We start from the raw sequence: 23,186 nt of genomic DNA, 5'->3' as shown, positions 1-23,186 counted from the left end.
AAGAAAAGAAAAGAAAAGAAAAGAAAAGAAAAGAAAAGAAAAGAAAAAAGAAAAGAAAAGAAAAGAAAAGAAAAGAAAAGAAACAAAACGAAATGAAACAAAGAAACAAATCAGAGAGCCAGAAGGCTGGGAGGTCTGTGGAGGACACCAACTAACTTGGATATATCCCTCATGCTGGGACCCTGGATCCAGGGCCAGAAAACCCCATCATTCAAACTCCTGTCTCCCTGGAAGGGGGATCACCAGGACTCTTCCACAAGCTATTAATTCCCTTAATTAAAACATGTTTCCCCCAATGGAGGCTTATCAGAAATGTTTAAAAAACCATATAAGTTGAAACCTTAACAATAAGGCACATTATTTTTTAATGTATTAAATTCTTGCTTTTGATGTGTAAGTCTAGTTCCCTTACCTCACAGAAGAAAACTGGACCACAACATATGAGAAAATGATTGAGGAAAAGGATGTACCAGTTTTGAACTAAAGATGGAGACTTCCCTCCTTCAGAAGGACTTCTGATGTTTTTCCCTATTAGTTTATTATGTACCCTGTCATGGAATATGCCTATTGTAGAACTGCCCCACTCACCTTTTCATTTCATTTCATTGATAATGAGTAGAAGCCCATGCAGTGGTAAGTCCCACTGAGAACTGAAACTACCTATCCCCTACCCGGTTTACTGTTTATTAACATGACTTCACTGTTAAATTTTTTCTTATTAGTATAACTTAACTATTCTAGGAGACTCATGGCCCAGCAAATAACTTGGTCGTGAATTACAGAAAACTCCCAAAAGATTCATCCAGTTTTCCATAACACACAGTTAATACCCTAAGACTCTTCTGCACCTCTTTCTTCCAAATCCTACAAGTGTTATTTTTACCAATCCATAACTGTTACATTATGATCTTTAGCTATTTTCAATTAAGTCCCTACTCTGAAAGACCCACCTTAAACCGAACTTCTAATTCTCAATTTATTCTGACCTTGTCTTCACTCCTCTGAGACTGTGTCATAGCCAGTCTAGGCAGTCCCTTACCAGAGTAAGCAATGCATTCAGCTTTGTCTTATTAACAGATGATGTTGGTGATATTTAGAGAGCAGGCATTTAGAATGAACCATTTCTTATACGACAGAAAAATGTACAGATTAGTGGGAGAAAACCATTCTACAAAAAAGTAGAAATAATGTTTTTAGAATTCCTCTTGAAGAGAATTTAATCTTTGGTTTTAATTCCTCCTATGTTTTCCTGGTTTCCAGAATAGTTGGTATGTCACTTTTAACACAAGAAAAGGGGTAAACAGACTGCCCTAGGTTACAAGAGGCATCATGGGTTGGGGACCGATATGACAACTACCTAGTAAACATATTCATCGTATAGTATAGTTAACCACCCCAACTAACCCCTGAATTAAAACAATTGCCTTTGAGATGAATAGGAGAGAGTCCTACAGTTTGGATCAATCCAGGAGATCATCTCAGATATTATCCTTATCCTAAAGGGACCAAGCCTATAAAAGCCATCATAATAACTACCATTTACTGAATACTTACTGTTTAGTGCTTATTATGAGCCAGAGAATGAAAATATGGGATCACTCTTAATTTTCACATCAGTTTTCTATGGTGGATGCTATAATCATCATTTTCTAAAGAAGAAAGTGATGCAGATAGATTAAGGAACCTTCCCTAACATCCAATTAAAAAATTCCTCCATCTCTCTCACTCTCTCTTGAAACAATGGTTTGCTTTTCTCATGGCACATTTCATACTCCAGAATTACCTTGTACATTTGATTGTTTACTTGTTAACTCTGTTTCCCCAACATAAATTTATACCTCAGAAGATTAGGGACTTTTCCACTTATCTACCTCTATATCATTATTGCCTAGACTAGTCCCCAGGACATAGCAGATGCACAATAAATATTAAATGAATACGATAAAGATTATGAAGAGGTGAGGGCTGAAATACAAGATTTTAAAAGGTCCTTATGTAATTCTGACATGCACACCCCTCTCCCCTTCATGAACATGTCTTTATGGTATAAATATCTACTCTGACAAAAACTAAAAGGAAAACAAAGGCTTTTTATATTTTAGAAGAAAAAAAGTAGAAAATTCATATGAAAGTTCACTTTGACAAAAGTGACGATTCTTTAGCAATAATGAATTTGTTAGCTTACAATCAACTGTCAATAGCATATATCAATATTACTGACTGAGTTTTAGAGATTACTGTTTCAGTGTTGTTTTCACATTAAAATTTCTTTTCTAGCATCTAATAGTGGGTGACAAGCTGTAGAGGGTTGGTAGGTAGGAGTAGGAGAGGTCTGTAGAGATGACTTAAATAAAAATTCTCATTGGCTTAGACATTTTTTTTTTTTCCCTAGAATCACAGGTGACCTCTACACACAACCACTAGACTGCTTTTTTTGTTTCATTGTTTTCAAGCATCGGTAAAACATACAAGGTCTTATTGAATTCTCCACAACTGAAGCCATCACAGACCTGTCTGAAATCAGTATTCTCAAAACGTCAGGCATGAGGCCTGAAAAGAAGGGATGTTCTTCACTCAAATCAATTTGCTCCCTCAAATCAATCTACTACAGTAGCCAGTTAACAACTCCTGGTCTGCAAGCAAGAAATTCTTTTTTATTTTTTTCTTGTTTTTAAGATGTGACTCCTATGGTATATTTAGCTCATGTTACCATATTTATCTTAATATCCTTAAGAAATCTCTGTACCCTCTCAAAGGCTCATATAAATATTTGGAAACACACTGAGGCTAGATCTTACACCCCAAAAGACATTGTAGTCAAAGAAACAGCGTACATCAAAAAATTAAATTAAAAAAAAAATTCCACCTGCAGTTGTGCTACTAAATTCCTCACATTGTTTTTACTATGAAAGCAACAATTCAAGACAAAATAACAATTCAAGTGAAAAATGTGATTTCATTTATGATTCCCTCATTTCAATTAATAAATCAGGAAACGGGCATTTAGCGAGAATGTGTAACCAATGAAGGTCCCAGATAAGTAAGAAGGAACTTGGATTGAAAGCCAGGTCTGACTTCTGGAGTTAAGTCTCCAAGCCATTGGCACTCTGCCATTGCTCTTCCTGACACTAGCATTCCCTGGGAAAGCCATTTCTCAAGGAGTCAGGGTTATCACCTTGTGTGCACAAGTTTAAAAATGCTAGTTACACATTTCAGAAGAACTGTCCTGTACTTCTCTGCCTTGGCTTGGCCGGCAGGTGCTTGGCTTGCTCTTCACCTACAGTTTTAGAGGGGGAAATGTTTGAAGGAAAGCTGATGGCTATTGAGTTCTGAAAAAAAGCCTGAAGAAAAATGCTGTGGGGCCTCCTGTTAACATTCTAGAAAGGATTCACACAGGAAGACTCTAGAGTTTTGAAGGATTTATTTTGTTTCAAATTTCCCCCTGTTAATGCTGCTCAGACTCAAAAGTGATTAGGCAGAAACATGTAATAGACAAACCAAGGCTTGTCTTCGCAGGCAGTAAAAGTGGCAGGGTTGTCTGTGTCCCCCTGCACACTCTTAGGGGGCAAGAACCCAGGGGTTAGTGCATGAACTGGTACTGTAGGGCAGGCAGAACAACTGGTACCTTTGGGCTTCCAGGAAGGGAGGAAAGGAGACTGACTGCTCAAGTTGATCTAAAACTGAGGAAGGGACTTGTCTTATCAAAAGTAAGTCCCAGCTGGTTCCCCACATGTAGCCATTACTATGTCTTACCTGTCAACACTCACTGTGCTGCTCTTGACAGAAATGTCTTTCTTTCTTTCCAGTTACTTTATAAGATTCTTCAAAGAGCAACTTAAATCTCTCCACCTCCAGGAAACTCTGCTGATCTCTAATTTCCAGCATCTCTGAAATGCTATGGCATATGTATCCTGAACTATGTAACAAAGAATATAATTTGACACTTGGGCAAGAAGGCCTTAACATTCCCCTCAACTAAACTTTACACAGGTTTCTTCCAATCTAAAGGAAGGCTCCTGACCTCCCTTTTCCTAGAGCATTTACTTTAGAAAATTTGGAACTGTAAATTATTTCTCTGTCCCTTTGAGGTGTAAATCTTCTTCTAGATACTCACTAGTTTTACAACCCAGAGAGGACTCTCTCAAGGACTTGGGAGACAACCCTTTGACATGTGATCATCAAGATAGGGTCCCAAATCCCAGTCACTGTGGGATGGCAGAAGCCTAATTTTAATAAGCACCAATTAGCAACCACATAGGGCCTAATCACTTTGACCAACCTCTCCCACCAATGTCCGCTGGTACTTTCCACTAGTTCACCCCAGCTATCAAAACTCTCCTGTCTTTCACTTCAGTGGACTGAATTTAACCCTTCTCTCCTACTGCAATAGTCTTGACTCTATTACAATGATCTTGAATAAAGTCTTCACTTATTTAACTTGTGTGGTGCAATTTCTCTTTGACACACTGCCTTTTGAATTTAGCAGTTGTTTCCTGTGTGTTAATTTTGCTGAACAGAATATATGACACTGAATTACAATGTATAATTAATCTGGGTCTTTCTGCAAAGTTTTTGGCTAAAATATTCCATCTTCCTCGACCACTTCCACTTTTCCCAGTACACCGCCACCCCCTGCCCCATCTTCTACACACTCTATGTCTGAATTCTAAGTTTTAGAAAAGTACATATTTGGACCTTCCTCTCCCACTGCTTTTAACAGGGGCTAAGAAGCAGTCAGTAAATACCAACTGTGTTGGCAGTCACATGCTGGATCTCAGAAAACAGATTACACATGTGTCCACAATGATTACCCACTGTAACTGTTAACTCTTTCTTGCCTCAGTCAGAGAGGGTGCAGAATTCTTTCAACTTCACATTCCAGACAGCTAGTTCTGTTCAATCTGGTTCCACACACTAATTGAAACCTACTTGCCCTTCTTAGACTAAAAGAAGTCTTTTTAATCTAAAGAACAAATGATTTCCAACTGTTTTTGACAAGGTTCATCACTTCTGTGCTTAAAGGACTGTTTATTATATGGTGTGTAAATTATTTTACATTCTTAAAAAATCAATATTGAAGAATAAACTGTGTTTTTTTCCCCCACACATATCTGAGTTGTGAAAATCACTGGCAGAGGGCATCTAAAATTAAACAGACCAAAAACATGCTCAAAAACAACAGATTTTTTCTTGAGAGAACTTTCCCAGTCAGTATTATCTACCTTGGAAAATAAAGCCTTCTGATTGCAATTGCCTGAAAATTTTCCAATGCTTTTCTTCTAAAAGTGGGCATTGTTATTTCTGAGGGAGTGGAGCTGGGGTAGAAGGTTCTCCTTTCTAATAGGATCACTCTTTCTTACTACCTTTCTATACCTTAGGGTTTAGAATGTAAAGAAAAGAAACAAGGAATCACTCTAGCAGACTAATTTTATGAAAAAGGGATCACCAGGAAGAGGCTTTTCTGAGATAAAAATACAAGAATTAAAGAACTAAAGGGACATGAATCCACCATATAGCCACTTACTATCCACTGTTTTCTGCCTTAAAGGGATTAGATATTTATTGCTAAAAAAGGAGGGAGGTGAGAAGCCCCATCTCCACACAGTCTTGTACGTCAAGGTATACACTTGATACAAGATGAGTGATATGACTTTCAGGGTTTATTAACTTAAAATAAAGATAATTCATGAGAAATGAAAGATCTTCCAGATGAAACAGATAAAACATAAAGGAGAGACCAAGAGGAGAGATGGAAAGAGAACAGAAACACAGCTGTCCAAGGTTCTCACTGCTTTCTATTGCCTTTTTTCGGGACCTTATGAGGACCCTTAAATTCAGTGAGATACAACTGTGTCTTATAATTCACAGTTTTTGCTAATGGTGGCTTAAATTATTTTCTCTAATTAAAAAGAAAAGATACACTAAGATACTCCTAACTGTGCCTTTGTTCTTACTGTCAGTAACAAGAGAAAACACTTCAAAGGGCTTTAAAGTCTTTTCAGCAATAAAAAACTAAAGGAGAAATTGCTAAGCTATGTTAGTGATGGTCTGAAAGTCAGGGAACCCAGGTGGAAGGGCAGATGGTTGTAGCCAGAAGGAGAGAGAATGGGCCAAGTTCTTGGAACCCATGGGATATAGAGATGGAAGGTGAATAGAATGTTGGCCAGGAAAGATAACTGGCCTCACAGGATTTGACCAGGCAAAAGAACCTATTCTCTCATATGGTAGTTTTACAACATGACATTTAAAATACCTTCTTAAATGGATTCTAGAATATTATACACAAGGGGAACACCACAACCCCCTCTTTTCCCCATTCCAGACAAAGAAGGCAAGGGGAAGGCAACTCTAAGCAAGAATGGGAATGATTCTTTCTTTTCTCTGGCCAACTGAACTTATTTTTTAAAAAGATTTATTTATTTGAGAGAGAGAGAGTGTGGGGGGGGGGGGGGGGCAAAGGGGAGGGTAGAAGGCAAGGGAGAGAAAAACCCAAGCAGACTCTGCGCTGAGCCCTGAGCGCAGAGCCCAACACAGGGCTTGATCTCACGCCCCTGAGATCATGACCTGAGCCTAAAGCAAGAGCCAGACATCTAATCTACTGTGCCACCCAGGTGCCTTTCTAGCCAACTGAACTTTGAAGAGCCTTTGATACGCTTCTCATTTCACTATATTTTGTTGTTACATAAGAATAGAGAATTAAAGTATAATTTTTTTTTATGATTGAAATATAAGTTTGCCTACTTGCTCAGATCCCAAGCGGAGAGCCAGATTTCTGCCACTGCCTTGATTGTCAAAAAGACTCAGGTTCTCATCCAAGACCTTTAGCAACTTAACTTCTTTGAAGTCTGTTTTTGCTTAGGGAGAAGAATGATTATATTTGTCTTTCACACAATCTCAGAGTTGGAAAAAAAAAACATAGAGGTTATCAAATCTAATTTCTCATTCATATATTGACACAACTCTGTCAATATTTGCTTGATATTTTTTATTTAAATAAATTCACTTTTGGAGGGGAATAAATTCACTTTTTACCTTTTCACAGTATTTTACAAGAAAATTAATACCATTGACATGAATAAAAAACTGGTCGCATAAGGTCACAAATAGAAAGTATTAATTTAAGAAGATGTTCATCTGAATACCACCTAAAATCAACTAGTATATATGTTATTCACTATCTTAGCAAATATCATCCTTTCCTCTTGCCATCCACAAGAATATCATAAAGGATTTTTCAAAATACTGTGCTAACAAGCAGGTATCTATTATTCCCAAAGTGGTTCTCCCAGAAAAGAAATCTCAATTATTTGGGTTTGGTTTGTTCTTAGGAAGCCCACCTTGATTCGCTATTAGTATTCACTATTGGAAACAACCCAGAACCACAAAGATGCTGTGACACTTGCAAGAGGAGCGGTTCTTTGTAGAATAAATGTGTTGTAATGATCTCTTTCTCTATTGTCTTAGGACTGTCTGTATGTGTTGACTAGTTGCACAAAGGAACTTTTAGACATTCTATATGCTCACATTTCTTCAACTGCATACTGAACAAAACAATTTCACAGTAGGTTATCAGTGAAGATTTTAAAATGGAAATCTGCATGAAAGCACTGCAATAGCATGCTATCATGGCTCAGAAAGAAAGAATCCTTCACATCCAGGTTCTCCAAAGGCTCATTCAATGATTGTTTGCAGTGGAACAAGTCACTTACATTTCTCTGTATCAGAGTCACAAGTTTAATTTAGTCTGTGTGTTTTACTTTTGAACTTGCAAAGCAGACTGTGGCTTATAGGGGAGATGGCATTGAAAATTATGTGTGAGATGCCTTCTTGTAGTAACCTATCTTTATTCATGTCTTAGCTTTTGCAAGAAACAGGGCCAGAAAAAAATAGAGCTAGAAGCCCCATCATACATTCATATGATTAGAACTCTGGGCTTAAGGAAGAAATCTCTTTTATACCTATGATAAACTTGGGTGTTTAATTTTCCTTGCAACCAAGCATATCCCTTACTGGATAAATTGCTCAAAGAGGCTCTCTATACAACTTGTTATCCATAAACACAGGCACCCTAATCTGTATTTGTTACCGTTATTTTCTTTAATACGTAAGTCAATTATAGCAAGCTTTAAATAGAGCAGCATAATGAGAAAATCTTCTCATAATTGAAGAAAAAAGGAGTATAGAACTTCCTGCCAACATAAAATGTTAATTTTGTAAACACTTTATGGACTTTTTCTAATTTCTATGTTTTAGTCAGACTGTAGGTTTTTGCAAAATAATGTTTTTAATGAAATTTCCCCATTGAGTGCAATTTTCTTACTTTAAATGATGACTACATTTTGAATGTGAAACGTCTGCAAAATTCTCCTTGGCAAAAGACAAGATTGAAATCACTTCCATTTTCAGGAAATTGTGTGATCAGCATGGCAGATATAGCAATAGATATTTCCCTTCCTTTTAAACTTAGAGACCCAGAAGCTTATTATTTGAATAGCTATAAAAATTGTCACTTCATCTCACAATTCAATATTGCCATTTAATACAGAATTATATTAGATTTCAAAAAAGAAAAAAATGGATGAGCAAAAAAAAAAAATGTACACACACACACACACTTTTTTTCCTACCAGAAGTTAAAATTACATTTCACTTAACTGACTAAAAATACAGAGCATAACCTCTCTTCTATGTTAACCCATCTTCATGTAAGATCTGTTCTAGTATGCAAGCATATCCAAATGCTAAAATTCACAGAACAGTGCAAGGGGAAAAAAAAGAAGAAAATCCAATGGAAACCTACCATTGGAAGAGGAGTGTATTCCTCTTGCTTTGCACTTACTTTGAAATCCACAGATGAATGCCAGGAAAAAAAAAAGAAGAAAATCCAATGGAAACCTACCACTGGGAGTGGAGTGTATTCATCTTGCTTTGCACTTGCTTTGAAATCCACAGATGAGTGCAAGGGAAAAATAAGAAAAGAAGAAGAAGAAAATCCAATGGAAATCTACCATTGGGAGCAGAGTGTATTCATCTTGCTTTGCACTGCAGTAGAGTACATCCAATGGAGTTCATTCCGAATAGCAATAGCTTAACTTTAAGCTATATTGTTTTACATATTTTAAACCACACTTCGTTTGAAAGAACAAACTGGTTATTTCCAAGATGTCTCACTGAAAACTTACTACAGTTTGAGGAAAATGAGACTTGGTGCTTGGCAGAATAGCCAAAGGCCTTTTGCTTTTCTGACTACTATTCAAATCTTACTTGGCCCAACTTGACAATCATTCTTCCTGACAACTTTAACAGGTTTCTCTAAGTGGTGTGATACCTTCAGTTTTCTTCCACTTGGGATTCTGCTCTACAGCTAATGCAGGCACAAGGGACTTGAAAATACAATATTTTTACAACTATGAAAGTATTTTTTTATTTGGCTTTCCAATTACTATGCTTCGTGGATGACATATAGGAACAGAAGAAAAAGCAACAGACCAGGACAGGTTTTTTGTGGGGTGCTTTTGTTTGGTGGTTGTTTTTTTTTTCTTCAGATTTGGCAAGCACCAGGAAACTATTTAAAAGATAGATTATAATAGGGTCCTCTCTTCAGAGATTTGGATTAAGTGTGTCTGGGGTTTGGACCAGGAAACCTGTGTTTTGAAAAATGTCCTCAAATTATTCCTATATTGGCTACCATGTTCCAGTTCAAGTTCCCTCTGTGAACACCTTGGAGTAGCAACTAAATTACCAGAAAACCAACAGTGCATGACGGGAAAGAGGAAGAGTGTGTGTATAGAAGATATTCTTTCTCCCAAGTTTTGTACCTTTCTATTATTCCATGTCTATTATTCCATGTCATGTGTATTTTCTTTTTTTTTTAAGATTTTTATTTATTTATTTGTCAGAAAGAGAGAGAGCACAAGCAGGGGGAGCAGCAGAGGGAGAGGGAGAAGCAGGCTCCTCACTGAGCAGGGAGCCCGATGCGGGACTCGATCCCAGGACCCTGGGATCATGACCTGAGCCGAAGGCAGACGCTTAACGACTGAGCCACCCAGGCACCCCTGTCATGTGTATTTTCTATCTTAAATATCAGTTCAGCAGAAGAAAGGAAGACTGGTTATTTACTTGAACTGCCTATAGAGTGCTACAGATAAATGTTCATAAGAATTTGCTCTCTTAATGTCCTTATTGATACCTATAGTCCCCTTCTCACTTGCTCTGCATGTGAACTTGATGATCCCATGTGCTAATTGCAAAAAAAAAAAACCCACCATGTACAATGAGCAACAGGGCATGAGTAGTCATTTTTCCACCTAGTAGGAAGCCAGAGTCTCTAAGAATGCATTTCATTAGGGACATAATTATGCAGAGGACAGCTGGTTGTTCTCAGTTTTCCCTGAAGACAGAATGAAAGATAATAAGCTTCAACCATTCAGGTAACGCTCACATTGCTGGGAAGTAATCTCTAGAACTACTGGGAAGAACAGTCTGATGACAAAGTACTTCTGGTTTCAGCTATGGAAGAGGACGTTGAGGGGCTTATCACCTTAAAAACTAGACAGCTTCTCACCTGGCTAGTACTATTCATCCACACCTCTCCTACCCAGAAGGCAAGAGGAAGACTAAGGAACCTGCTCAGGCTGTTTGCAGCCCTGTATATTTATGGTTAACTCTTTTACAACAACTTCAGAAAACAGATTTCTCCCTCAACCTGCACATATCTTCTTACTTTTCTCATTTACTGTATTCTATAAGAGTAACTCCAAGAGTAAAAGTGAGATAAAGAATAACCTAGTCAGTGAAAAAAAAAAAAAAAGATTTATTCTAGGCTTATAACTTAGAGCAAATCTAGTATCAATATATTGTCAATGTTTCCCCCAAATTTTATATCAAGACAAGTGTGTATAAAAAGAGGTATTTATTTTTAATTTTCTAGGAATGTTATCTTAGGCAAGTGTCAGAGCCTGACGAATATTTGTGATACTTAATTATTTCTGTGTTTTAATTCATTTAATTTTTCCTCTAAGGATCACATTCAATATCACATTCCTGTGTAGGAATTCCTATGGTATGACTAGTTTAGATATTAGAGGGGTTTTGAATCATGAATAATTCTAAGAGAACTAGCTCTGGCCATTCTCACAAAAATTGTCACATCCAGTGCACCAGACACAACTGGGAACAAATGCCCTTTTATATTGTTATCAAGGGCCAGTCTTCTACAGTTACTTTTAAGTCAAGCTGGTGAAACTCTTGCACCAGTCTAAATGTTAACACTGAATTTCACAGTACTGCTTTCTTTTTTCATTGCATATATATTGAATGATATGGATAGTATTTTAATTACTTGGGTGCTTTGTGGAGAGATGACCTGATAAATTCACTTCGGGCTAAGAGCTGAGCCTGTGTGCCCTCTGAGTCAGTTTTTAGAAAGAGTAGGAAAGAGAACTTCATACTGCCAGGATGAGTTCAGGAAGGAGGGGGGAACCTGGCTGAGGGGGGCACTTGGTGGAGAGGTCAGTGAAAAAGCCTTTGGCAGTCGCACGTCTGGGAAAGAACTTTGGTGAATAGCTATGGCTATCAGTATTTTTTATGGGTCAATTTTGGATGTGAAAAATGGTCTTCCTTTCCTGTTCTAAAGGATGATCACTGATGAATTCTATGTGGCTCACTGATGCTTTTGTGGAAGTAGATTCTGTTTGGAGGGCTTACAGAGAAAAATGAAGAGGCAGTTAACATCTAGGTTTTAGAAGTATATACTCAGAGACTAACCTCTTTGAAAAAAAGATATATGAGGATATCAATTTCACTGGTGAGTTGTTCATCATTTCCCATGAGACTACAATTCTTCAAGGTCTAGGTCAAGGCCTTTTTCTCCAGGAAGCCATTTCTGAGTATCCCCTCCTCAGTGATCTTCCTCCCTTTTGAACTCATACAATTCTTACAGCCCGTGCCATTTAATTTAGCATGTAATTCTATTGCCTTATAGAAGACTTAATACAAGTACATGGAAAACAGAATGGAATTCAGATCAAAGCCTAGCAACCTTATTATTCATTCAAGCCAGCACTAGATGATGAGGGTCTATAGCACCTGCTGAAACATGATGCAATCTGACGCAAGGATCTTTTTCTGTTAAACTTTTACATGTGCTTCTGGGTGCTCTGGTTCAGAGGAAGATAGCAACATTTTATTGGTGGGTAAAGTATTTTTTTCTTCCTAACATCTAAAATTAGCATGGGTGTGTGTGGGGGGTACTCAGGATGGTTTATCTACATAGATTTTTTTTCAGAATGCCTCAAGACAAACTTTGGAGTGAAATGCTTCATTGTTTACGGTTAGATCTCAAAAGGCTGGTTGAATTAAGCTCTACATGTTCATTAACAGGCACTGCCAATAAAGAAACAAATAAAGCAAATTAATATTTTTTAAAACTCTGTCTTCAGAAAATGTCTATGTGGTTCTGAGGAACAAAACAGTATCATAAGAAGCAGCACCATTGTCTCAGTGTTTGGGCACAATCTTTCTAAAGGACATCTGTGGCTCTCCTTTTCAAGCTTGGAAGGCTGCTATCTGAATCAAACTCAGACGCCTTTGTTGGGAAAAAAGAATCTGAATTTTGAGATTTCCATTTAAGTTGAGAAACAGCTTTCTCCACTCAAACACAAGATGCAATCTATTTTACAGAGTGAGATTAACAGCAGTGATTGGCTTAGAAATAAAAAAGTCTTGAATAAAAACAGCACATATCAAAAGGCTACTTAAAAAAAAAGTTGTTCTTTGCTAAGGTGATGGAGCATACTATATATTTGCAGATCATTCTGTTATAATTTCAGTAATACTATGCAGACTACTTAAACTCAAGCCATTTGACATCTAAAAACTCCAGGATTTTAAATCAGAAACCAAGATGGTTGAATTAGGCTTGTAAATATGATATCTGCATTTCAATAAAAAATTGTACCATTTTATCTAGAATAAAACCCACCCGGCAAACTCTCAATGCAACAGTGATTTACTTGGAGGCCCAGAAAGTGGCTATCAGTAGAGATTCCATTTTTCTCAGATGAAAACATTGAGTGAAGTACACTTCCTCCTTGATAGGAAGCCCAGCTCAGAGATAAACTTTTGATGGATTCATTAATAGCCTGGCCTATAAATCTTATCTCCACTGAGATCTTAAAGCAAATGGCATTATTTTTTCATTATGCTGAGGCCCTTACCATCCTGTTCTGAGTCAGTACTTCAACCTAACGGCCTAAGAATATTTAAAAAGTGAAGAGAAGAAAGGAAATACATTTTTCTTTTTTTCTCTTAATGCTCACTTCACATGTACAGTTACTAGCTCTGGGTCCAGTGAAGCATTTGGTCTCTGCATACAGAATTCATCCATTCTTTGTCTTCCAACACCCCACCAGACCCCTACACTTCTCAAATGACCAGTGCTTTGGCAGGGGTTGTGGGTAATGTAAAGAAGCAAGATTTAGCAAGAAAGAAGGAGATTTTCTAAGTATTAGCTGAATGCCACAGTACACTGCATCATCTTGTTAAGTTCAAATAAGAATTATTTCTAGGGGGGTGCGCCTGGGTGGCTCAGCCGGTTAAGCGGCTACCTTCAGCTCAGGTCATGATCCCAGGGTCCTGGGATCGAGTCCCGCATCGGGCTCCCTGCTTGGCGGGGAGCCTGCTTCTCCCTCTCCCTCTGCCTGCCTCTCTGCCTACTTGTTCTCTCTCTATGTCAAATAAATAAAGAAAATCTTTAAAAAAAAAAAAGAATTATTTCTAGGGGTAATGTGGAATTACTGAAAGCAAGACAAAATTAGATAATTTTACAGAAAAACAAAATGATTATTCAGAAAAACAAAGAGGTGCAAGAAAAAAGAGGAAATCTTCATCTGTTTTTTGGGGGTGGGTGAAGGGAAAAGTCTAATAGAAATATATACAGATTGGTTTTAGGTTTCTTTTGTGTGTGTGTGACAAATGAACAATTTGGCAGTGTGCCATGGGGAAGGTATGGACAAAATGTTCTCACTGATAATCACTGCTGGGCAAAAAAATAAATCATAAGATATACCCAACTCTCCCTTTCAAGAAAGTAAGTTGAACGCAAGGAGAAACTCTTCAACAATTTCACATTTTTAATACTCAGAATGTCATTTCCTTCTAAAAAATGAATGTTCATGCTATATTGGATACACATTTATCAATTAAATTTAGAGCTAAATATTTATGTTTATCCCCTTATAAACTATGGATACTAATAAAGCAGTCTTTTTCCTATTGGGATCCAGTTCCACATGGGAAACTGTCCTCATATTTTATTCTTTCTAAAGCCCTTATTATATATCACAGTTTATTTTTTTTTTTTTAGTTTTTGTTTTTGTCTTTGATTTTGATTTAAAAAAGATGGAAAAAGACCTATGATTATGACCCTCAGTCAGTCAATAATTATTTAGTGGTTATCCACAACATGGATAGCACTGTACTAAGTTGATTTGGTGATAAGAGGATAAAAACACTGTCCCTGACATAAACAACATATCAACATCAGGAAAAACAAAACCAAACTGTGAGGTAGGTCAATTATCTTTTTGGTTGCCTATTTGTTTGAATTTTCAAAACCTCAGAACTCTATACTAACAGCTTCAACCTAATATTTTAATTCTACTTATGGAATCAGAGGCTAAACAGGATTTTAGGGAAAGGGAGATCAGAAAAAGTCTTTGTGGCTTAAGGTATGAGCTGAAGAGGTCCTCAAAAGGTGGGAGGGTATTTTGTGAGAAGATATGAAAGGCCATTTCTGATCAAGAAAGTAGCACATGCAAAGGCTTAGACCTGGGATTTATCTGGGGTATCTGGCCACCTGGGTAGAGGACATTAACCTGCCAAGGTGGGAAGAGTCAGGAAGCACAGGCAACAGAGTCAGGGTGAGCCTAGAAAACCAGACAGAGAAGTTTGTATTTGATGCACAAATTATTTTTTTGTTTCACCTTCACTGACCATTTCCTGAGTTCTTTTTCTGGGCCAGGTTCTGCACGAGAGCCCCAGAGTGAGACAAACAGGCATGACCCAGACCACACAGAGTAGAGACTAAGACTAAAGGGCCAGCCTTGGAATCCTATTCAAGTCAAGTGTTTGTGAATTCAACATGGAGAAGGAAGAGAAGGAAAACATTTATCAAGGAGAATATGATCTTTCATTTCACTTGATCTTATATGTGGTAAAATATTTTATAAAGGGATTTATAATATTATAATAACAACACAGGAGTTTCAATAGTATGTTTCCTTCTAAGATACTCAAAGAAAGAACGATGAGCTAACTTTAAGAAGAATAATCATGTTTTTCAGATGACCTTTCTGAAATGATTATCAAAAAGACCTCTAGTCTTTATCATGTCTACGATAAATAATTATACCACTGCAGCAATTTCAGGTCTGGGCTGCTTCCTGAATGCTGCCCCAAATAAAGGTCTTCAAAACACTTTCCAAATATGCTAATTAGCTGAGTGGGTTTGTGTGTGTTCTAAACTATATTGAGTTTCAGAGCCAATCTGCTTCACAGTCAGCTGAGGGAATAAAAGCACAGCTTGATCTGAGGCTAGCAGAGTGAAGGACAAGTGCATTTTGTCCCCTTTCACACCCTGTAGCTTCACTGTGTGTCGGTACACTACTCTCTAAAGATTAGGCTGTAAACGGCCATTCTTTTTGAGACTTTAACACAAAAGCTTTTGACATAAGGTTTCTTCTAAAAATATCTGAAAACAATTTAATGTGTTCTTGAAGCTGAAGCACAGAACTATATTTTCCCATCCCCGTATCCCATCCCTTCCCACCCTATTACAGTGATTTCCAAATGAATAGCATTGGGTTGATTGCTTATCAGGCTGGATAATGGCCTAATTTATTATAGAAACCCTAGTCAGACATAGAAAAAAAATGGCAAAATCCCACTGATTTATCAAATCCTTTTGAGACATAGGATCTATGTGCAATAAAAATCTGCTAGAACACGGTGAGCCTATGAGATGGGAGATTTTTGTCTCATTAGCACCAGCATTTAAAAATAGGGCACCACCTCAGGTTGAAATGTAAGCCTGAGACTACTGTGTGCAGGACACCTAAATAAGTCTTAATAGTGTGCAAACAGCAGGATTAGTGCTTCTGGGTCTCTATGGTGCACAAGTGTCCCCCTGTCTTATCCAATTTAAACACAACAGGCTGTTGGTCATTTTGGGTAAAAAAGCCAAGGCAGACAAACAAAGGACCTCAGGACATTTTCCTTTCACTAGGTATTTGGACCCCATGCAACCAGTCATCCATTTATTAAACATTGACCAAGATCCAGGTACTATGTTAAGTGAACAAAACAGCAGTGAACAAAAACAAATGTTTCCAGCCATGATGAAAATTTAAAAACCTATGGGTCAAACAAAAACACGAACTTCAGCCTAATTTGAAGCTCCATAAAGTAGGGGACTGTCTTATTAATATTTTCATTCTCCAGTAGACTAGCAGAATGACTTATAAATAATAGGGACCTAATATGTATGAAGAAAATGGAAGTTTTCAAAATAAAGAATATAAAGATTAATTTTAAAGTAAGAATAATTATTATCATTTATCAAAAGCATACTATGTGCTGAGCACTAATTGCTCAAAACAACCTTTTGAAATAAAATGATAGGTGACACTTGGGAAAACCTCATACATAGAATCTGCAGATCCTCTAATACTGCCATGTAGCAGTCTTTACTTCTCACGTGAAACTGATGAGATTAATAGACTGTCTATTGACTTTAAGGAAGGCATGCCAAGATCTGTGGTCCTCTTCCAAATGCTTACCTATGTCAATCGGGGAGAATGTGCACCATCTGAAAGATCTTCCTTGAAAGTTGGTTTCTAAGGAATGCACTATGTTGAAAACAGTGGTTTCCAAACTTTTAGTCAGCATTAGAAGCACCTGGAGGGATAGTTATAACACAAATTCCAGGGCCATGCCTGAGTTTCTGACTCAGCAACTCCTAGGGGGAGCCAGAAATTTACATTTCTGACAAGTTCACAGGTGAGGTTGATGCTGCTTGGTCTATGGACTGGCTTTGTGAACCACTTATGGAATGTATGCTTGCTAGATCTTCTGAAATGGAGTGAGTGGGGAAGAGATGAACATGATGATTAGGGGAAAACTGGTCCCTCACTCTCCCAGACAAAGAAAAGAAAGAAAAATACAGATAAAATATTAAAACCATTTAACTTAATCTCTGAAAGAAAAAAAAAAAAGGAGTGAAACAATTATCCCCCACATCATGCCTCTTGCTTGTACTTGCAGAGCCTGGATGAAAGCTGCAGACAAAGCTCTCCGTGGTTCAGCTCCATCTCAGAGTGAGCAACTGCAGATCTAGGGCCCAGGGACAGGTGGAACCGCAGAAGACAGCTAGGAGTAGCACAAGGAATATTCAGGTATTATCTGCCAAAGGGGTTATTGGGGGATAAAGAGAAAGAAAGCCCTCTGACTAGTCTTGGTCTCTCAGTATCCTGTGATTTCTATTCCATTCCTAACGAATAAAAGGATAGTTTTATCCAAAGAGGAGAAGGACGCCCAAATTCTGAAACATCCTAAGATTAGTAGATTCTTTTTTATCATCTCAGTTTTACAAACAAGGAAACTGAAGCTCAGAGCAGTTATGCGGAGCCACCATGGTCACAAAATGAAGCAAAGAGCCTGGATTCAATTCAGGTCTACCTCGTTAGAGAGACCATATATGTAATCCATTGTATTGTTCGACCCCTGTCCACCCTATGTGGCCTCGAATTTTTTTAATACTGTTAAACTCTTGTTGGGTATGTACTATGTGTCAGGTACTGATGTTTACGTTAACTCATTTAAAAATCATCCTGAGGGTGCACCTGGGTGGCTCGGTCGGTTAAGTGTCCGACTCTTGATACCAGCTCAGGTCTTGATCTCAGGGATCTCAGGCCCAGAGTGGACACTACTTAAAAAAAAATCCTAAGAAAGAGGTATCAAATAATTCCAAGTATACAGATTTTAAAAATTGAGGATTAAATAACTTGTCAGGCCTTGCAGAACCAGTGGCAGGAAAAATGAACCCCAAGTCAATTTTACCTCACAGCTAGCATCTTTAGCTTTTTTCTTTCCTAATACCAGTTACCTTCCACCATTCCTCCAAATTGGGCTGTCTCTCACTCCTTATTTCTAATTATGTTTCTATGAAATTAGATCCTCAGAATAAAATTTAATATGTAAATGATATATCCAAGAACATAAAGATACCTACTGCTGAATATCAATTATTATAGAAAGGGAGGAAGAAGTCCACCACATCGAAATTGTGGCTAATGGCTGCATTAGGGATGATTTATATCTATATTAGAGTCTCAGTTAATGTGAAATAAAATGTATCCTTATATTTTTTTCCACTCTCAAAATGAAATGAACCTGAATAAATTATTATGAATTGTATACTTTCCAACGACAGCTTTTTTGCAGTTAAATTGATTATTTAAATGTTATCATCCAATGAAGAAATAATTTTCTTGAGATAACCTACCAGGCAATAGAGTTAAAATTTCCTAAAAAAAAAAAAACCAAGAGTCATCCACTCTGACACAATATGAACTGTTTTAAGCTAAAGGTCATTTTCTTGCAGTATACATGGCTATCATTACAGATGATGTTAAAGTTTTCAAGCTATGGACTCTTCCCTAAACTCATTTAAGAGCATGAGTAATATATTTATAATTGACATGTCTCCTTAAAGGCAAATACAAGGCCAGGACAGATAGGGGAAAGGGAAAAGAGTGGTTAACAATGGAATGGTGAGAGTTAACACGAAGCAAAACTGGGTCATTATCGGAAGTTATGGAACTCAGAGAGAGATCAATTCGTGTACTTTAGAAAATTCCAAATAGCTACAAATTCACTGGCTCTACAAAAAACAAAAAACAAAAAAGCAGAACAAAACAAAAAAACCCTACAATTCCTTGCTTCCTTGAAGTCCAACGAGGTAAGGAGAAGGCTCTCTTGTGGCACAACCACTAGTAACCGATAATATAGTACAGGACACTGCCTTCCCTCCAATACTTTTGCAGGTTGTTTGTTTGCGTCTGTCTTTTGAGGATAACTGAAAGGACCACCTTGAAAATGTTTTATTTCAGTAATAATATTCACTGATCTAGCTTTCTGAGGAAGTCCACCCTGAACTCTGAGTTGCAGAGGCATATTTAACTTTACTTTGACATCTCTCCCACATACTACCCCTAACAGATACAAAGTGCATTCTTACCTCAACACATCTGTCCAGGGGTCCTCCTCCCGACTTCTCAGCTGTGACTGGATTCTGACTAGTCAAAGCACCGAGTCCTAGATGCTCACTGTGCCTATTAAGACCTGTACTTGGGAGTTCTTGGGACTCTGTTTTAAACACCTGCTTAGACGGCTCACTGAAATCAACGGGGGGTTTTTACTTTCTCACTGACATTGTGCAAATGTTTATTCACTGAGGGGAAATGGCTAAGAGGGGACAGACAGAGAACTGTGAAGAAATTAAAGGACCTTTAATGGATTAAAAACAAAAAGCCATTCTGCTCTCCAGGGTGCACATTTATTTAGCTAGATTTGCTTAAAAGTATTCTCAAGGTTCCAAATTCAATAGACCAGAATGACTTTAAACAGTTTTTTCTGGTCTGCTGGACAGATATGCCTTTATATGATTATTTTAATGACATGATCTATCAGGTAATTGCAATGTAAAGCTAATACATAAGTATGGCAGGACATGTGAATTAGACAAGTCAAATGTCTCCAGAGTATTTTGAAAAGCACTTTGGCTACATTTTTACGTCTAACTAAACACTCCAACAGGCACGGGAGTTATTACTCTTGGGCAAGATTCATAAGAATGGGCAAAGTTAAAAAGAATGATTTTCTGAAAGGTTTTTGACAGCAATTAATTTTACAAGGGACACATTTCCTAAATCCTGAGAAAACATTTTTAAACTACATAACAAGATGCACTTCTTAAAGAGAAATGCTTCCACTAAAGTTTATAATGATCTGAACTATAGAAAAAATATAATTAAATTGCTTCTTTACAAGTTCTTTTAACAAGGTAATGTAATTGCTTTCTCCCCAAACCAGGAATAATTTTCAGGTATTGTTCAAGTTTAACAAGAATTACAGAAACAGAGTCTTAAAAGTTCTTTTTAAAGAAATTTATCAGATTTTACTATTAAGGATTACTATTGTTGTAGACCAATGATAATACTTATGTTCTTTTTTTCTTACTTCGTATTATGAATGCAAGCCAAAAATTAGAGAAGATTCATTGACAACATTTTATTTCCATTTTGGCAACAATTTTCCTTTCCTGATGGTCAGTTGAGGAAACACTGGTTTATCTCTCCCATCCTTCAGTATATACTTTTGCCCAAAGAGTGCCTTAAAAGTCAAAGTATAGTCATAAAGGCAAGGGGAAGAACTAAAAAAGCATGAAAAAAAATTTACCATTTTGAAAAAAAATACTTCCTAAATACCAATTCGGGGATTTTAAATCAATTTCTAAGGCGACATGACGTAGTCCAAAGATGTAAAATAAGTTAATATTCCACAATGTAGAAAATCCTTCATAGTCAGGGTCCAGCCTTTTTTAAGTGCCTCAGACACAACTACATCACATCACTTTTCCTTTTTAAAGTGACATAATATGGGCGTCTGGGTGGCTCAGTTGGTTAAGAATCAGCTCTTGATTTTGGCTCAGTTCTTGATCTCAGGGTTGTGAGATCAAGCCCCGCAGGGGGCTCCACATTGGGTGTGGAGCCTCCTTAAGATTCTCTCTCTCCCTCTCCCCCTGCTCCTCTCCGCCATACACATTCACACTCTCTTCCAAATAAATAAATGAATAAATTGACATATTATACTTTTCCTACTGACATGTGATAGACTTCTTATAATGCAAGAACTCTTCAAGTTAGTAATAAGACAATAACAGTCTCAAAGAATTTAGATGACTTGTAAGTCCTTTCTTTTGGGAAGACAAAAACTAATTTATTATAATGATCTTTAAGGTTAAAGGGCCGAAATTACTATTTATGTAATAGAAGGATGAGGAACTAATAGGCAATACCTTCGTGATGACAAAATTACTACTATTACCAACATAACCACTACCACCACCACCATGACGATTTTAATTTTTTTTTAAACTCTGCTAAAGAATAGTTTGGGAGAAAATGCTATCTGTTAAGGTTTACTGATTTAAAAGTAAACCAGAAAAGAAATGAAAATCAGCAAATCAAATAAGTATTAATGCTTTAATTACTTTGAGGACAAAGGAAGGTTAATACATATAAAAACTAATTCTCATGCGAAAAATATAAATTAAATCAAATTTTAAAGAATCTTGACATGGAATTCTGACCAGTTTCAGAGGTTTAATCAGTGATGTAATTACATATGTAGCTACTGATGACACAGCCTAGAAATTCTATGTTACTTCAATTTCCTTAGTGGTTATAGGTCTGTTCAGGTTTCTATTTCTTCCTGGTTCAGTTTTGGTAGTTTATACATCTCTAGGAATGCATCCCTTTCTTCCAGATTATCTAATTTGCTGGCATATAGTTGCTCATAATATGTTCTGAAAATTGTTTGTATTTCTTTCGTGTTGGTTGTGATCTCTCCTCTTTCATTCATGATTTTATTTATTTGGGTCATTTCTCTTTTCTTTTTGATAAGTCTGGCCAGGGGTTTATCAATCTTATTAATTCTTTCAAAGAACCAGCTCCTAGTTTCATTGATCTGTTCTTACTGTTCTTTTGGTTTCTATTTCATTGATTTCTGCTCTGATCTTTATTATATCTCTTCTCCTGCTGGGTTTAGGCTTTATGTGCTGTTCTTTCTCCAGCTCCTTCAGGTGTAGGCTTAGGTTGTGTACTTGCAGTAATCAAAAATCTCCCAACAAACAAGAGCCCAGAGCCAGATGGCTTCCCAGGGGAATTCTACCAAACATTTAAAGAAGAATTAATACCTATTCTTCTGAAACTGTTCCAAAAAATAGAAATGGAAGGGAAACTTCCAAACTCATTTTATGAGGCCACCATTACCTTCAGAGCTGGAAGTCCGGAATTGTGATGCCGCCAGCTTTGCTTTTCTTTTTCAACATTCCTCTGGCTATTCGGGGTCTTTTCTGGTTCCATACAAATTTTAGGATTATTTCTTCCATTTCTTTGAAAAAAGTGGATGGTATTTTGAGTATATGGTATTTTATACAAAGTGGCATTCCTATACACCAACAACAAGACAGAAGAAAGAGAAATTAAGGAGTCGATCCCATTTACAAATGCCCCCCAAACCATAAGATACCTAGGAATAAATCTAACCAAAGTGGCAAAGAATCTGTACTCAGAAAACTATAAAATACTCATGAAAGAAATTGAGGAAGACACAAAGAAATGGAAAAACATTCCATGCTCATGGATCAGACAAAGACCCCATCAAAAAGGAGAATTACAGACCAATATCCCTGATGAATATGAATGCAAAAATTCTCACCAAAATACTAGCCACTAGGATCCAACAGTCCATTAAAAGGATTATTCACCACGACCAAGTGGGATTTATTCCTGGGCTTCAAGGTTGGTTCAACATCCGCAAATCAATCAGTGTGATACAATACATTAATTAAAGAAAGAACAAGAACCATATGATCTCTCAATAGATGCAGAAAAAGCATTTGACAAAGTACAGCATCCTTTCTTGATCAAAACTCTTCAGACTATAAGGATGGAGGGTACATACCTCAATATCATAAAAGCCATCTATGAAAAACCCACAGCAAATATCATTCTCAATGGGGAAAAACTGAGAGCTTTCCCCCTAAGGTCAGGAACACGGCAGGGATGTCCACTATCACCACTGCTATTCAACATAGTATTAGAAGTCCTAGCCACAGCAATCAGATAACAAGAAATCAAAGGCATCCAGATCAGCAAAGAAGAAGTCAAACTCTCACTCTTTGCAGATGATATGATACTTTATGCGGAAAACCCAAAAGACTCCACCCCAAAACTGCTAGAACTTGTACAGGAATCCAGTAAAGTGGCAGGATATAAAATCAATGCACAGAAATCAGTGGCATTCCTATACACCAACAACAAGACAGAAGAAAGAGAAATTAA

General features: G+C 37.1%; 1 protein-coding gene across 36 annotated transcripts in view; it reads right to left on the bottom strand.

Moving 5' to 3' along the window:
• The window catches only part of NRXN1 (neurexin 1), a 1,121,375-nt gene that overhangs the window by 916,230 nt on the left and 181,959 nt on the right, over positions 1 to 23,186 (bottom strand). The window contains exon 1 of one of the 36 annotated variants that reach the window (XM_032411127.1): positions 19,298 to 20,764. The exons of the other annotated variants lie outside the window; for them this stretch is intronic. The gene's annotated coding sequence lies outside the window, so the exon portion shown is untranslated. Of the gene's footprint in view, positions 1 to 19,297; positions 20,765 to 23,186 lie in introns of those variants that run through there. 36 annotated transcript variants of the gene reach the window in all.

Source organism: Phoca vitulina, unplaced genomic scaffold (genome assembly GCF_004348235.1).
Source record: "Phoca vitulina isolate PV1807 unplaced genomic scaffold, GSC_HSeal_1.0 scaffold12, whole genome shotgun sequence".
Taxonomy (NCBI): Eukaryota; Metazoa; Chordata; class Mammalia; order Carnivora; family Phocidae; genus Phoca; species Phoca vitulina.
The sequence above is the reverse complement of the archived record's forward strand: the minus strand, read 5'-3'. Positions and strand labels throughout refer to the sequence as shown.